Source organism: Mandrillus leucophaeus, unplaced genomic scaffold, assembly GCF_000951045.1.
Source record: "Mandrillus leucophaeus isolate KB7577 unplaced genomic scaffold, Mleu.le_1.0 Scaffold662, whole genome shotgun sequence".
NCBI lineage: Eukaryota > Metazoa > Chordata > Mammalia > Primates > Cercopithecidae > Mandrillus > Mandrillus leucophaeus.
This window is the reverse complement of record NW_012107164.1, coordinates 442,639-448,016: the sequence shown is the minus strand read 5'-3', so window position 1 is coordinate 448,016 and position 5,378 is coordinate 442,639. Positions and strand designations below refer to the sequence as shown.

At 40.5% G+C, this 5,378-nt stretch overlaps 2 long non-coding RNA genes across 2 annotated transcripts in view; one reads left to right on the top strand and one right to left on the bottom strand.

The window, feature by feature from the left end:
* The window catches only part of LOC105554889, a 53,161-nt gene that overhangs the window by 37,220 nt on the left and 10,563 nt on the right, over positions 1–5,378 (top strand). The gene's annotated exons all lie outside the window — the stretch shown is intronic.
* Positions 3,617–5,378, bottom strand: part of LOC105554890 — a 12,668-nt gene continuing 10,906 nt past the window's right edge. Inside the window, exon 2 of the long non-coding RNA XR_001008400.1 lies at positions 3,617–4,882. This is a non-coding gene — a long non-coding RNA (uncharacterized LOC105554890). The remainder of the gene's footprint in view (positions 4,883–5,378) is intronic.

Here is a 5,378-nt window from a genome sequence, read left to right as displayed (position 1 = left end):
AAGTCTTCACAGTGGAGGTAGCACAGACTTTGAATAAATCGGGAATGAGGGCATTACAGTATGCAGAGGAAGAGGAGTACAGAAAAGCCCCAGAGACGTGGGATATCATGGCATCATCTCTTCTTTACCCGCACTCATAAGCTTTGGGTCAGGCCCTCCTTTTTTTCCTAATTATTTTTAAAGTCTTTGAACTGATTCTGCTGTCCCTAGTCTTGTACATGGACATCCCAATTGACCCTGTGCTCTACAGCCTGTGATACATCTATCTGTAACCCCGGCACCTTCTCTTAAGCCCGTGGAGGGAACGATATGTCGTGTTCCTCTAGGGAGGGGACAAGATAGGGAAGCAAACATTCTGCCTCCTTCTCTGTCTGGGTGAGGTCCACAAGGGGCCTCCTTTGCTGCCCAATCTCTCATTATAAAAGTGTACATGACTGCTATTCCAGGATGGGATGGTGGTATTTTCCCTTTTTCTGACTAATGAACTCAAATGTACGGGATTCCAAAGAAGACCCAAACAGGTCTTTACTTAACGTTTCAGATGATAAAACACAGATTGTATAGAGTGGTGGAGTGAGGTTAGAACAGACTACAAGTGGCTTTGCATCCCTTATTTTACCTAACCCTCATTCTTGTAAATGATCACTAAGGCTTCATTTTCTAGACTCCCAGCGTTTCCACACGGATTTCCCTCCAGTGGCAGGGTCACCCCATAGACTCTTTCTTCATTCTCCCCGGTGCTATTCTCTTCTTGCATCCCCAGGGCTTGGAGATTTTAATCTTTTTCTTCTTCTCTTCTTGGATAGTAGATCTTCTCCCAGCAATTATCAGACCCTTGGCCTCTTTTGGGGTCTTGAAAAACTTTATGGTCTCCCACTTGTATGCTGAGGCTTGCTGGGTTAAGGTGTGAGTCAGTCACAGCTATTCTCCTCCCATCTGCTTCCAGTGCTGATTAAGGGGAGACAGGGAATTTCCAGTTCTGAGAAGAGGAGAGAAAGAATATTGGGTCTGATTGTCCACTTTGTACTGCAGCTTAATTTTATTTTTTCTGTTTTTCTTTAGTGATATCTTTTTTAAAAATTCAGGTATCTTCTCCCGCAAGAGTTAATTTCCAACCAATAATAGTTACCATTATCTATAGATGAAATTCCCATCCCCTCTTCTAGAGGAATGTTTAACTTTGCCTTTAAAAAAAAAAAAAAAAAAAAAAAGGTATCTTTCTCTAACCAACATGAATCACATTATGTACCCTTCTTCCATTAACTTAGCTTTGGGTGGTGTCATATCCAATTACCCCTTCTCAACTCCTGGCCTCCTCCTCCTCAACTATAGTGAAAAACCACAAGGAGAGTCCTATGACATAGCTCACCACATAACCAATCTACTTAAAACCCACCAAGTTTTCTCACTGCCCATGAAGAGAGCACATGCTCCTGTGAAGAGGCAGACACTACTTATCTCCAATCAATAGCTGCGATGAGAAAATGCAGATTAATTGTGGCAAATTTTTAAGAGAAGCCAAAAATCACGGAGTTTAAAGGTAACATCCCATTTTTAAACCTTGGATAAAATAAATGAAAATAAAGCAAAGCTGAAACAAAACAACTCATCACAAAAAAAAGTATATATTCACTCTCTGTCCTAAAAGATCAAGTTCAAACCTCTTGTCAGGGCAAAGGCTTCTAATAAACTGGCCCCTGCCTCTTCTCCAGCCTCATGTCTCATTACTTTTCAGTAACTAATGAATGCCACAGCAACATTAAACTGTTACCAGGTTTTAGAGCTCCTGCCTCCTCTGCCTTTGAAAATGTCTTCTTTGCCTGAAGTCTTTTTATAAATATTAACTACCTAGCAAATTTCTGTTCCTGTATCAATACCCTTTGGACACATAATCTCCTCTTACAAGTCTTCCTGGATCAACTTCCCAAAATCATTCTCGATGGCATATTACTTCTGTACCCAATACATATTTTTATTATTGTTGTTAGTTTCTATTTATTGAATGCCTATTTTGTGCCAAAAATGATAAAACAAAGGTAGGGAAGAATGAAGTAGCTTATGTAAAAACACAGAGTTAGAGCACGAGCAAGAGCTCAGAGCTCTGTTAATTAAGTAATTAAGTTCTGTCTGTCTCCAAAGTCTACTATGCATCATCCACTACCACATTCTAGTGCCTATTTTTTACATGTATTATTGTTTAGATCAATTCTCTCATCGCTTCACTGAGATTAAGTGACAAGAATAATGTTTTATTCATCATTTTATCATTAGTACCTAGGATATAATATGTATTCAATAAATGTTTGTTGAACTGAGCAGAACTCTTTTAAATGCAGATCATATCAGTTTTTAGTATTACTCTAACTTTTTTATTGATTAATCCTTGATATTTATCTAAATTTAACTTCTTCATTTTGAATCATTAAAAAGAGGCTCAATGTGATGTTTTGAAAAGTTATTACCGCCGGGCGCGGTGGCTCAAGCCTGTAATCCCAGCACTTTGGGAGGCCGAGACGGGCGGATCACGAGAGGTCAGGAAATCGAGACCATCCTGGCTAACATGGTGAAACCCCGTCTCTACTAAAAAATACAAAAAACTAGCCGGGCGAGGTGGCGGGTGCCTGTAGTCCCAGCTACTTGGGAGGTTAGGAAGGACCTGGCTGTACAAAGAACACAATGTTAGCATGCCTTAGTAGGTTTATCACCAGAAGTCTGGATAGCATTGAGCATTAGAGCTTGGTAGTTCTGATTAATTTTTAAGGTAGTGGTCCTCAAACTTCATGGTACAGCAGATCACCTGGAGGACTTCTTAAAACACTGGTAGTTGAACTCCATCGCAGACTTTTCAATTAATTAGGTGTGGCCTGGGTCCCAAAATTTGCATTTCCACAAAGTCCCCAGTGGTGCTGATGTTGCTGGCCTGAAGATCACACTTTGAGAACCACTAATTAAGAAAACAAGTTCCCAACCTTCCTCACAAATCTTATTCCTGGGGGCCTTTTGTCACTGAGCATAGAGGATCTGTATCAGACCTCTCTATTTCCACATCCCAGAAATGTCAAACAATAAACCTAGAATTGAAATCACTGTCTTCTCACTGAAAATATGCTCTTGTGTTTTTGCCCTCTTAAGCAATGGCACAAGTTAACTTCATACTTTTGAAGAATCCTTGACCTTCCTGTCTACCAACATCATCAGGTTGATTTTCCTCTTAAATACTTCTTTCAACAAATATTTATTAAGCACTGCCATGAGTTTCATAAATATTTCAGGATGGATTTAGACCGAAAGATGTTGAATACTTCCAAATATCATGACCAGATAGCCTCCCTCACTGTAGTAAGAGAGAACACCCCCTTGACAGTCTTAGCAATGTTGTACAAAACAAGGTATTTAGGGATTTGGAGGTCTAACTCAGGTAGCGTAAAAGGGCCCTTCAAAGTAGAAAATGGATTAAGATGCAGCAGGGGTCAGGACATAATAGCTTCATATTGGTCATCGGAGCAAGATGAGGGTTTTAATGAATAAATTGCTTTTGATAAGTGAGCTATTTGCCTAGTCAAGCAGAGTGTTATCTCAGATAAATTGATTTGCAGGAATCACCTGATGCAAAAAGTGCAAACTATTTATTGTTTACCGTCTTATCTTTCTTGGACAAATGTTTCATGGAAAAAAATACTAACTCACGTTGACACAAGTGGTCTCTGTTCTTAGTCCTGATAGCTATGTCATGCTGATGTAGGTGATCGCAGTTCTCAAAGACTCTGTGCCCTAGATTTAAGGAACTTACATTCCTGTGAGCAGGCCAACAGGGTTCCAAAAAACTCTTCCTTGAATTAAAATTAACGTATTTGTAAGGTAGAAAGTGTCCACAAAAGAAGAAATATCTGAATCTTCTCATGGAAGTCTTCACAGTGGAGGTAGCACAGACTTTGAATAAATCGGGAATGAGGGCATTACAGTATGCAGAGGAAGAGGAGTACAGAAAAGCCCCAGAGACGTGGGATATCATGGCATCATCTCTTCTTTACCCGCACTCATAAGCTTTGGGTCAGGCCCTCCTTTTTTTCCTAATTATTTTTAAAGTCTTTGAACTGATTCTGCTGTCCCTAGTCTTGTACATGGACATCCCAATTGACCCTGTGCTCTACAGCCTGTGATACATCTATCTGTAACCCCGGCACCTTCTCTTAAGCCCGTGGAGGGAACGATATGTCGTGTTCCTCTAGGGAGGGGACAAGATAGGGAAGCAAACATTCTGCCTCCTTCTCTGTCTGGGTGAGGTCCACAAGGGGCCTCCTTTGCTGCCCAATCTCTCATTATAAAAGTGTACATGACTGCTATTCCAGGATGGGATGGTGGTATTTTCCCTTTTTCTGACTAATGAACTCAAATGTACGGGATTCCAAAGAAGACCCAAACAGGTCTTTACTTAACGTTTCAGATGATAAAACACAGATTGTATAGAGTGGTGGAGTGAGGTTAGAACAGACTACAAGTGGCTTTGCATCCCTTATTTTACCTAACCCTCATTCTTGTAAATGATCACTAAGGCTTCATTTTCTAGACTCCCAGCGTTTCCACACGGATTTCCCTCCAGTGGCAGGGTCACCCCATAGACTCTTTCTTCATTCTCCCCGGTGCTATTCTCTTCTTGCATCCCCAGGGCTTGGAGATTTTAATCTTTTTCTTCTTCTCTTCTTGGATAGTAGATCTTCTCCCAGCAATTATCAGACCCTTGGCCTCTTTTGGGGTCTTGAAAAACTTTATGGTCTCCCACTTGTATGCTGAGGCTTGCTGGGTTAAGGTGTGAGTCAGTCACAGCTATTCTCCTCCCATCTGCTTCCAGTGCTGATTAAGGGGAGACAGGGAATTTCCAGTTCTGAGAAGAGGAGAGAAAGAATATTGGGTCTGATTGTCCACTTTGTACTGCAGCTTAATTTTATTTTTTCTGTTTTTCTTTAGTGATATCTTTTTTAAAAATTCAGGTATCTTCTCCCGCAAGAGTTAATTTCCAACCAATAATAGTTACCATTATCTATAGATGAAATTCCCATCCCCTCTTCTAGAGGAATGTTTAACTTTGCCTTTAAAAAAAAAAAAAAAAAAAAAAAGGTATCTTTCTCTAACCAACATGAATCACATTATGTACCCTTCTTCCATTAACTTAGCTTTGGGTGGTGTCATATCCAATTACCCCTTCTCAACTCCTGGCCTCCTCCTCCTCAACTATAGTGAAAAACCACAAGGAGAGTCCTATGACATAGCTCACCACATAACCAATCTACTTAAAACCCACCAAGTTTTCTCACTGCCCATGAAGAGAGCACATGCTCCTGTGAAGAGGCAGACACTACTTATCTCCAATCAATAGCTGC